Below are 12212 nucleotides of genomic sequence, written 5' to 3' on the forward strand. Positions count from 1 at the left end.
TAACTTGAGCTCAGTGATCTCAACACAGACTTCAACTGTTGGTCTTTAAGGGTATCGTATTCATGATTTGCTGGATAATATCCTTGTGACCTTGACCTTAGTGATGAGAATGAGTGCATGCTTAGGGCAGAAGAGCCGATGTCTCTAGAAGATGCATAGGAAGAGGCATGTTGGCGAAGAGCCATTGATGAAGAGATGTCATCAATAACTTATAATGCCACTTGGTTCCTAATTGATCTACTGGTGGAACACAAGGCTATTTTTTCTCAAGTGAGTGTACAAAGTCAAAAAGAGTCCAAGTGGTGAAATTTTAAAGCACAAGGATCGCCTAGTTGCAAAAGGGTATGTGTAGAAAAGGGAGCAGACTTTGAGGAAGTTTTTGCTCCTGTACCTCATATTGTAACTATGTGGCTACTTGTGTTGACAGCTCAAGAGGTTTGGAGTGTTCATCATATGAACGTCAAGTCAACTTTTCTGAACGGTGAATTACACGAAAATGTATATGTCAAACAACCTCTGGGTTATGAACGAGAAGGCAAAGAATTCAAGGTTCTGAAATTGAGAAAAACTCTGTATTGATTGAAGCAGGCACCGAGAGCCTGGAACTCGAAGCTTGATGCAAGTTTATATCTTTGGGTTTTGCAAGGTCTCCTCTAGAGCATGGTGTCTATACTAGAAACTCTAGTGGAGCTTGATTAGTTGTGGGAGTATATGATGATGATTTAATCATTACACGCTCAAGTGATTCCAGGTTTGCAAACTTCAAGAGTCAAATGATGGATTTGTTCAAGATGCGTATTCTTGGATTGTCATCCTACTATTTGATCATTGAAGTTGCTCAAGGTCCAGATGGTATCACACTCTGCCAAACATGATATGCCTTGAAACTTCATGAGAAGGCAGGGATGTAAGTTAGATTCCAATGGAACCGAAACTGAAGCTACACAAGTCAAAAGGATGAAGAGATGGTGCATCTTACAATGTAGAGGAGTCTCGTAGGCAGCCCGAGGTATTTGTGTAACACCAGGCCATATCTTGCTTACTCAGTGGGAATTGTAAGTAGATCCATGCAGGAACCTACAATGTCCCATATGGTTGCTATAAAGCAGATCTTGAAGTACATGAAAGGAACCACTTCCCTTTGTTGTCATTACAACAGAAAAAGGAAGAATCACCAACACTTGTGGGATACAGTTATAGTGATCTAGCGGGAGACATCAATGACTTGAAGAGTACACGTGGTAACGTGTTCTTCCTTGGCTTGAATATCATCTCGTGGGTCTCACAAAAGCAAAGAGTAGTTGCTTTTTCATCTTGTGAAGCAGAATACATTTCTGCATCATCAACAGCTTGTCAGGGCTTGTGGCTAGCCCGTGCTTGGTGATTTGAGGTGCAAGGAAGTGGAGTGTGTGAACCTGAAGGATGACAACCAATCCGCCATCTCTTTGAGCAAGAGCCCGGATTTTTATGCCTATAGTAAACACATTCAAATCGATATCATTTTATTCGTGATTGTGTAGAGTAAGGCACTGTGGCTGCGGAGCATGTGAGAACAAGAACCAACTTGCATATATACCGACGAAGCCATTGCCGCATTTGAAGTTCATCGAGCTGCAAGAGAGAATTGGTCGTTCAATACCAAACCTTGGACAAGCTTAGGGGGGTGGGGGGGTGGGGGGTGGGGGTTGTTAGATTAATCATGCCATCTGTTATTTAAGCTTTGCTTTCTTCTTTGAGTTTGTTGCAATAACAAACATGTGCATTGGCCATGAGGTGTAGGCGATGCCCTGAACACTATTGCGTCCTTGACTTGCTGGGCATAGTGGTCCGCAGAAGTACTGGAGGCAGAGTGGGTGAGCAGGGTGCAGTCGGTGGGCGTGCTCGCCTACCAAAACTCTCCTCTTGGTTCTCGCGCCGCTATTCCTCTGCTTCTTGGTTGTAGTTTCAGTGTGCACTCGGCCCGTCTAAGCTTTTGCCTGATTCAGGTTCCTATGAGATTGAGCGTACCATGGTGTCCACTGTCATAGTGAGGTTGAGGGAGGCTTGTAGACCATCGGTGGGCACTGGTCGGGGTCGAGTGACATGAAAACATGTGAGGTGCGGGAGATTGGAGATCAGGGAACCACTAGTGCAGAAAAGCCTACTAGCGGCGTTGGCCGAACGTCATTAGTGGTACTCGATCCCCACGTCGCAAGTATGACGCCACTGGTAAGGGTCACTATTGCCGGCCTCCCACACCACTAATGTCACCCACTTCAGCCCCGTTGCACGTGGACGCCACTAGTAAGTTGTACACATTGGCGATGATGCGAGCACGCGCCACTACGGGCGGTCTTACCAGTGGTGTCCGATGGGTACCCGCGCCATTACTAGATGGTGTCGTTAATGGATCTTACTTGTTTTGCCATGCTATCGGTCTCCTCGATATTAGTGGTGTTTCTTTATTTGTTTGCGCCGTTGGCCGAGGAGCGTATCAGTGGCGTTCTCTTAATTATCCATGTCACTAGCCTCTATTTTGCATTAAGCACAAGAATGACAAGATAGCATGCATATTTAAAACAAAGTACGATCAGAGTAAACTCAAAAAGAACGCACGTTAACAAAATGAGAACTGTATATATTTAAAACAACCGAATCAGGTGTGTGCATATGTATCTTAAAAAACAGTGATTGATCAAGTGTTGACAAACGTGAAGACAACCAGAAATGTATTTTTGTGCACACCAACTAAACGAAGCATCTTCACCATCGTTGACTATCTAGTGTTGGCTTCAATTGTTGCAATCGAAACTGCTGGGATGAGGATCAGCGTCTGCTACCGTGGCAAACAGTAAGGAAATGTCTTACCATACTCCCTTTAAGCGCCCCACTCTCTCCGCTGGAGTTTCTATGCCGCCATGGAATATCCCTCTAGCGTCGATGACATTCTTGTTAGTTAGTTACATCCCGAGGATTGCAAGCTTCCGTTGGATGCGTCAAAACTCTTCTGTGTGTTCTTCAGTTGAGATGTCCTGTATGCCTTTACCCACGGTCAACCTCCACCTTGAAGGCTCTTTGCACCCTTAAGTATTCCGCCATATGGTGAATGATGTAGTAGATGCCCATCACATTGTTTTCTGGTTGTTACATGGAACAGAAGGTGGTGTTTAGATCGAAGCATCCCACGCCGAATTTGTTCCTCTTTGACATTGACCATGATGTATCCTCCCCTGTATTTATAATTAAATAGAGCATCGTCTTTAGGTGGGTGTAGTCATTCTTCTCGTGTCTCAGCGAATCCAGGGCATAAGCGGTTGCCGACTTAGGGGATACGATGGTGACCTAGTTGGTTTTGCACAAACACAAAAATGCATGGTTAATTAACATTGATACGTGCAATCATAATGGAATTGCACGAATTCATATTGGTGCTAGACTTGCAAGTAGAGCACGAGAAGGTGGTCCTTCTCCCTATTGGTAACCATGAAGTTCAAAAGGTATTGTTTCCCAGTCACAAAATTTTAAGGGTTGCAAAGGTTGTCGTCATTCATGAGGTAAGGGCCCCGCTATCGCGACAATCCAAACATTTTGGAGTGTGGCCAGATTGGCTTTAGAGGGCCATACCCTAATGAAGGATGGGCTGAGCCGGAAGAAGCTGAATATTTTTAACATGTCCTTGCAATCCAGATAGAATTTTTCCACTGGGAAAACAACCACGAAGTCAAGACCCGGTCGCACCTGCGCCTTGAAAAATGGGCGGTCTTCATCTCGACGTGAAATATCGTCCTTCTATCGAGCAAGAATGTCATGCAGAATCATCATTTCTGCGTCGGGATGTTGTGAAAATTCCACGGTATGACGGGATGACCAGGAATATGATTCGGCCGCAACAGAGGACTACCATCTGGTTGGTTAGATCCTGAGGATTTGTTAAGTGGTTTTTGAATCGGTTTCTGGCTAGTAGTGCTCTGGAATTTTTCTTTCTAGTAGTATCATGCTTTCTCTTCCAGGGTATCGGGCCCACAATATCATCTTCGGCCACATTCTGCAGTGTGTTCGGAGGCGGCACCGGTAGGCTGGGTTGTTGCTCATCGATGCAATTATCTGGCGGCGTCTGAAACAATAGACCCTTCCGGCAAGCAGTTGCAGGAGCAAACATGGCATAGTCATGATTAAGAAACGAGTCAACGTCCACGACCTCATGAGCAGCCACTCGGTCCGCCATCGGATCCTTAAGACCTTTCTGTTTGGTTGGACCCAAAGGGGATGGTCCTCGTGTACCGAAGGTGGGGTGGGGGTACCAGCGGTGAGGGTGTTTCGTCTGGGGATGCCACGCCCAAGTAAATTAGATCCTTCAGCTACCGAAGGGGCCAAATCATGCAATCAGAGAGTTTCATCTTCTTTGAGTCCGCCCCTTCAAGTTGTTTAGGACGTTTCACATCTTCATAACCGGATTCCACCTGAACCACCTCACCTTACACATCTCGGCTGGAAACTCCACATTCTGGATCACTCTCTGTTTGCGATTAGGCCTATTGCAACTTTCCTCCTCTCACCCCTCAACATGACGTAGAGAGTGGACGACGTCTCCCTGTGAAGCATGTACAGGTAGCCGATGTTAGAGAATCAAACAACGAATCCATGTATGGAAGATGGTCAAGGTTTGGCAGGCGGCGCTTACTATGAGGGCGTCGAAATCTGTCGGTGGCGATCGATGGCCCATGAAAGGGATAGAGGGGCTGCTAGGAGGTCTTGCGTCGGGACTGCTCTTGGGCATTGCCGGCGAGTGGTGGGAAGATAATAGTTAGTGTTTCCCCAGATAGAATACTATGCTTGATTGCGTCATTTATAGTACCCATCATGCTATTTACTTGGGCTGTGGTAGCGACCCTGGCTTCGAATTTCATTCTATCTTCATAAGTAGACTGGCAGGTTTGATAGGTCACCCCCAAGTTCTCGTGTTCAACACTATCCTCGTCTTTGCCCTTCGTATGGAATGTGTATCCGTTGATATCATATGATTGATAGGTCACGATATTGCACCGGGAGGGGGGGGGGGCATGTGCGAAGGTGAAGATGGTCTTTGATCTTGAATCAGTAGCTGGCAATGGATTTTCTTAATGTGATCCTTGAACCAAGTTGCGAACTTGGCGTTGTGCCCTTCTACAATTTGGTCCTCGTTCTGTCGTTCTTTTCTTGCCTTGCGTTCTTGTACCTTCTTATTGGGCTTTTCTGTGCATTTGTCCAATCATCGACCATATGTATGTGTTGTAACGCTACCGTGTGCTCTCTTCTAGCCGTCCTCTTGTTTATCATGATGCACATGCAAATCCGGTTTCAGAATGGCGCTACCTACTCATTCAAGCGTGTCAGCATTCTTATTAACGGGCAAACCAATAGATTTCCCGACATCAATGTAATATGCAGAAAGAGACACTCCTCGATCTTCTAGCCCTGCATGATGCTTCCATCTTGATGGGCCTTGTTAGGAACGCATCCCTTGACGAACCCATTCATCCTTTCGAATGGGAACATGTTGTGAAAGAATACTGGTCCCAGTTTGATTATCTCATGAACAAGGTGGACCAACGATGTACCATAACGTAAAAAAATGCAGGCAGGAAGTAGATCTCAAGCTCACATAGTATGACAATGATTTCTTCTTGTGGCCTTGCGAGTCGTTTCAAACTAATAGACTTATGAGAGATAACGTCGAAAACATTGCAAAGGTCAAGAAGTGTATCGCGGACATGCTTGTCCATAGCTCCTCTTAAGTTCAACCGGAAGTAACCTTGTCATCATCACATGACAGTCATGACACTTCATTCGAAGACCCGGCGTTTTTTCATGTCTAAATGTCTGCAAGGGCTCCACGGAACTAACTTTGATACCTCCGAGGCACTTGAAATTTGATCGAGCTCCTTGTCATCTAGAGTGAAGCAAGCGCGGGGACAACGATCATGATGAGGAGACTATGTACCCACTACCTATAATAGAACTTGTTCTTCTTATCTAAGATCTTGGAGTAGATATTGTGCTCCAGGAGTTCTGGATTGAACTCTTGCTGCCATATTGGCCTACATTCGCCTCTAGAGCGATATCTAGCGCTGCACGTTGAAGTTGTTCCTTCAAAACTTGTGTTGTACACATCGTAGAAGCAAGGTGGAGTTGCTCCTCCACAACCCTTGTGCTGCTTCAGGTGGCATCAAAAAGTTGCAGCAAGCAATGGAGCAATTTGAGAAGAGGATGGATGCTGCAGAACAACAAATCAAAGAGCTGTGTGAAGATCTTAATCGGAGATTTGACCAGCTGGTCGAGATGATAAGAAAGGGTCACCAATGAAGGAGATTCATCTAAAGAAGAAGAAGATGCTCATCAAAGAAGGAGAGGTAATCTTGGAGCAAGACCGCCACAACAACATGCTTCAAGAAGGCCAATTTATGTTGAAGCTTCTGAAGGTGAAGAATATGATGATACCCTTGAAGAACTAGATCTCTACGCATATCGGAGAGTAACAACCCTACATATGCAAGAGATACATACAAGGTGAAAGCTGAGATCCCAACTTCTAATGGAAATGTTGATATTGAAGGGTGCCTAGACTGGTTATATGAAGTGGAGACTTTCTTTGAGGTCATGGAGGTTCCAGAAGATCGTAGTGTTCCTTTGGTCGCATACAAGCTGAAAGGAGGAGCCGGTGCATGGTGGCATCGCATTCAAGAAGAGCGCAAGCTGAGAGGAGAACCTCATGTGAGAACTTGGCAGCAAATGAAAGGTCTCTTGAAAGGGAGATTTTTGCCCGCTGATTATGCCCAGATCCTATTTATCCAATTTCAAATTTCTGCTCAAGGAAATAGGACCGTTTCAGATTACATTGAGGATTTTCTAAGGTTACAAGTGAGGTGCAACCTTGCTGAAACTGAAGATCAACAAGTTGCAAGGTACATCAATGGTGTCAATGATGCGATTCAAGATCGATTGATGATGCAACAAATCTGGTCCATTGATCAAGCACAAGCTCTGGTCTTAAAGGCCGAGAGGTTTGTAAGGACAAGAAAGGCAACTAAGGCTCCATATCCTCATGCCGAAGGCTCGTCTAGGAGTCAGCCTAATAGAGTGGAAGAAAAGACCGCTCGACCAAAGGCAAAACAACCCATCCAGAAGCAAACTAGAGGCAAGCGTAAGTCCAATGGAGGCCCAAAATATTATGAATGTGGTGAAGAGGGACACATATCCAGCAGTTGACACTAAGGAAATTTGTTAACACAACTATCCATGATGGTGAAGGTGATGAGGAAGAATACGAATCTGAAGATGTAGAGGGACAATAGGTTTGTCAAGAAGAAGGTGAAGAGGTGGTATGTGTGATTCAACATCTCCTATGTTCCACACCACAATCTGGCGACACACAACGGAAGAAAATATTTGAGAGCAAATGCGCAGTGAATGGCAAGGTATGCAAATTAGTGATTGATAGTAGCAGTTGCGAGAATCTTATCTCCCAGAAGTTGGTGAACCATTTAAAGCTTGATACTCATGATCATCCAAACCCCTACACTATTAGGTGGATTAAGAAAGGAGTGAATATGAGGATCACCAAACAGTGCAACATACTACTTTCTTTGGGAAAGCATTATTGCTCAAACATGTTGCGTGACGTAGTTGATATAGATGCCAACCATGTTCTTCAGAGACCTTGGCAATTTGATGTGGATACTACACACAAGGGCAAGGAAAATTCTTACTCTTTCATTTCGAACAAGAGAAAGATCATTATTTTACCAAACAAACTGAAGGTAATACCTCTAAGGAGGAGGGGAAAACTATGTTAACTATCTCCCATACCTCTCATGAGTTTATGGAAGACTTGAAGGAGGCAAATTTGTGTGCTGCACTTGTTGTAAAAGGAGAAGAGCGCCTGACTGTTCAAATTCCAGCAAAGGTACGTGGTTTATTGGCAGAATTTAAGAACATATTTGGAGAGCCACAAGGCCACCGATGAGAGGATTCAACATAGAATTGACTTAATTCCGGGAGCAAGTTTTCCTAATCTTCCACACTATCGAATGAGCCCAAAGGAGCATGATATATCGAAGGAGAAAGTGGAGGAATTGCTTCAAAAGGGGCACATTTGAGAAAGTATTAGCCCATGTGCTGTACTAGCCCTACTCGCGCCAAAGAAAGATGGATCTTGGTGCATGTGTACGGGCAGTAGAGCCATTAACAAGATCATTGTAAGGTATAGATTCTCTATTCCCCGTCTGGATGAAATGTCAGATCAGCTTAGTGGAGCAAGAGTGTTCACAAAGCTGGATTTAAGAAGTGGATATCATCAAATCCGTATCAGACCCGGGGATGAATGGAAAACAACCTTCAAGGCAAAAGAAGGGTTGTTTGAATGTCTAGTCATGCCGTTTGGACTCTCAAATGCACCCGGTACCTTTATGCACTTGATGAATCAAGTCCTAACAACCCTTCTTATCCCACTTTGTTGTGGTCTATTTCGATGACATCTTGATCTATAGCAAGGATGAGGATGAACACTTTGATTACATTCAGAAGGTGCTGGAAGTACCAAGGGAAAATCAGCTCTACGTCAACTTGAAGAAATGTGTTTTCTTGCAAACACAACTTCTTTTCCTTGGATTCGTCATAACATGTGACGGTATTCGTGTTGATTATTCTAAGGTTGAAAGCAATCCGAGAATGGCCAACCCCGAAGACCATTTCTGAGGTAAGAAGTTTTCATGGCCTTACAACTTTCTATAGGTGATTTGTGAAGAATTTCAGCACTATCATGGCACCAATTACCGAGTGTTTGAAGAAAGGAAGGTTCCAATGGACAGAAGCAGCTGAAGCTAGTTTCAATGAAATTAAACAAAAACTATCACAAGCTCCTGTCTTGGTGCTACCTGATTTCAACAAGACTTTTGAGTTGGAGTGTGATGCAAGTGGAGTAGGCATTGGAGCTATTCTATCTCAAGAAAGGAAGCCCATTGCTTTCCTTTGTGAGAAGTTAAGTGAAGCTAGACAGAAATGGAGCGCCTATCAGCAAGAATTGTATGCCGTTTCATAGCCTTGAAAACTTGGGAAGTTTATTTGTTGCCTAAAGAGTTCATTGTATATAGTGACCATCAATCCTTGAAGCATTTTAGAAACCAAATGCATGTTGACCGCATGCTAGCGAGATGGGCAGCATATCTAAAGAGGTTTAACTATCTCATCGTGCATAAATCTGGGACAACTAACCGAGTGGCCGATGCTTTGAGTCGTTGTGCATGCCTCTTGACTTCTTCTGAGGCTGAACTTCCAGGCATGGATCAAATAAAGGAGTTGTATGAGGATGATGAAGACTTGGCCATGTTTGGGTGTAGCACATCAGGGGCAGCCATTAGGTGACGACTATTTGGTGCAGGATGGCCATCTCTTCAAAAATGATCGTTTGTGCATCCCAAGGAGTTCTCTGCGCAACAAGCTAATTAGAGAACTCCATTCAAGTGATCTTAGTGGCCATGTTGGACGGGAGAAGACTATCACTAACCTGGAAGCTCGCTACTTTTGGTTACAACTACAGAGAGATGCTGGAAAGTTTGTTCAGTGATGCCCCATATGTCAAACCTGCAAAGGCCAAGTCTAGAACACAGGGTTATACATGCCTTTGCCTATTCCTGTTGCTCCATGGGGGGACATCTCTATGGACTTCGTCTTGGGCTTGCCAAGAACAAGGCGAGCAAGTGATGCTGTGTTTGTGGTCATGGACAGATTCTCTAAGATGGCTCATTTCATCCCATGCTGCAAGATAACGGATGCTCATCATGTGGCAAAATCTATTCTTTCGAGAAGTGGTCAGACTTCACGGAGTACCAAGGTCCATCGTGTTAGACTGTGGTAGCAAGTTTGTTGCTGCATTTTGGCTCACTTTGTGGAAGCAATTCAACACTAAATTGAAATTTTCTAGCACTGCTCATCCACAAACAGATGGACAAACGAAAGTGGTTAACAAGTTTTTGGGTAATCTGATCCGTTGCATTTGTGGAGAAAGAAAGGGACAATGGGATTTAGCTCTATCTCTTGCAGAGTTCTACAATGATTCCAAGCATAGATCCACGGGAAGGAGCGTTTTTCCATTGTCTACACTAAAGTTCCAACACATGTGGTGGATCTGGTGAAGCTACCATCAAGGGGAAACTCAAAATCAGCATTGTCCTCCTCTGATAATTACACTGAGTTATTTGAAGAGATTCGCCGTGTTTTGCAAGCACAAAATCAGAAATATAAACAATTTGCTGATTGCAAAAGGAGGCCAAAATCATTCCAAGTTGTTGATAAGGTGATGGTATACCTCCGAGAAGAGAGGCTACCTTTAGGTGTTAAAGGGAAACTTAGGCAGCGAAGGTATGGGCCCTTCTCTATCGTGAGGAAGATAAATGATAATGCTTATGTGATAGATCTTCCAAGCGACATGGGTATATCCAACACTTTCAATGTTGCGGACTTGACTCTCTACCATCCAAAAGAAGCACTCTATGAAGATAACTCGAGGGCGAATTCCAAACAATTAGGGGAGAATGATGAGGAGACTGTGTACCCACTACGTATAATAGAACTTGTTTTTATCTAAGATCTTTGAGTAGATCTTGTGCTCTAGGAGTTCTGGATTGAACTCTTGCTGCCATATCGGCCTACATTTGCCACTAGAGCGATATCTAGCGCTGCACATTGAAGTTGTTCCTTCAAGACTTGTGCTGTACACATCATAGCAGCAAGGTGGAGTTGCTCCTCCACAACCCTTGTGCTGCTTCAGATCATCACTTTTTGATGTTTTGCCCTCAGCCATGTCATTCCGACCGTTTGAGTCAATTCATTCCTTATAGTGTGGTCTTTCAAATCTTTTCTTGACTTTGGAACATCTTTTGTCTTTTTGGCATGTTGAACAGGGTACCAACCAAACTCTAGCAGACATTCTTCATGATATGTATGGCATCAAGACTATGAGGCATATTGAAAAGATGCCAGTAAGGCAAGTCCCAAAACACAGACTTCCTTTTCCATACTTTTTAACAACGGATTGAGGGCCTTCCGCTTCATCTTTCCATTCGCAGGGCACTATTTCTAACACTTCAACAAATGGGGATTTCTTTTCTGCTCCTCTTACATGGCCTTTGGCAGTCTCTTTTGTACCGTTGAACAAATCTTTATGACTTCTCCACTCATCATCCTCATTAGGCCACCCCCCATGCTCTATGAACAAGGTTTTCTTAGAGCCGCCTGTTATGCGCTTTAGCTGGACATAAGACGTATCATCCATACACTTAACACTACCGCAGTGTTCGTGGCACACCTGGCCAAAGACAGACCCATAACCGAGATACTCATGCACGTTGTAAGCAAGACAACTCTCATAGGGAAATATTTTCCTTAGCTGGCGTCCTAGGTTTTGACACCTTCAACAACCCATAATGTGAGTAGCTCCTCCTTCAGTAGCTCGAGATACAAGTTAATACCATTCCCCGGTTGTGTCGGCCCTTGAAATATCATAACTATCTGTATATACTTCCGCTTCATGTAGAGCCAAGGTGGTAGGGTGTAGAACCATACAAAGATAGGCAAGGTCTTGTGTGTGCTGCGTTGGTTGCCGAAAGGATTAATTCCATCTGTACTCACACCCACCACGATGTTCCTTGCTTTCCATTGGCAACCATTTGCAGTGTGCCTCAACACGCCGTCGTCTTTACCCGCCAGCTTCCTATCCTTGTGGCAACGCAAGTGCTCCGCGTCTTGTTGGCATGTAGACACTTCAAACGAGGAATGATAGGAAAGTACAATATAACCTTATGAGGAGTTTTCTTTTCCTGGTTGAATCGGGGTTCCTCGCACTTTTCAGATTGTTCGGTATTTGTACTCATTCCGATAAATGATACAATCATTGATGCAGGCGTGGTATCTTAAGTGCAGCAAATCAATGGGGTCCACGACCTTCTTTGACTCATCGACGACAGTAGGTAATGTGTTACCATCGGGAAGAACTTCATGTAGATACTCCAATGTAGCATCCATGCTTGAGTCCGTGCTTTTGTGTGTTGCCTTGATGTCTAGAAGCTTGAGCGTGACGTTGAGCTTGGTGTCCTTGGGATTACAACCACGATGCAATGGAGTTTTTGAGAGGAAGAGAGTGAGGAAAGGAAGAAGAAAGGCTCACATGCCTATAGTGGGGTGAGCTCAATTATTGCCCC

General features: G+C 44.3%; 1 long non-coding RNA gene across 48 annotated transcripts in view; it reads left to right on the plus strand.

Annotated features, from left to right (window-relative positions):
• The window catches only part of LOC119270645, a 61193-nt gene that overhangs the window by 39360 nt on the left and 9621 nt on the right, over positions 1-12212 (plus strand). The window contains exon 17 of one of the 48 annotated variants that reach the window (XR_005134222.1): positions 11915-11981. The exons of the other annotated variants lie outside the window; for them this stretch is intronic. This is a non-coding gene — a long non-coding RNA (uncharacterized LOC119270645). The remainder of the gene's footprint in view (positions 1-11914; positions 11982-12212) is intronic. 48 annotated transcript variants of the gene reach the window in all.

This window comes from Triticum dicoccoides, chromosome 3A, assembly GCF_002162155.2.
Source record: "Triticum dicoccoides isolate Atlit2015 ecotype Zavitan chromosome 3A, WEW_v2.0, whole genome shotgun sequence".
Classification (NCBI taxonomy): domain Eukaryota; kingdom Viridiplantae; phylum Streptophyta; class Magnoliopsida; order Poales; family Poaceae; genus Triticum; species Triticum dicoccoides.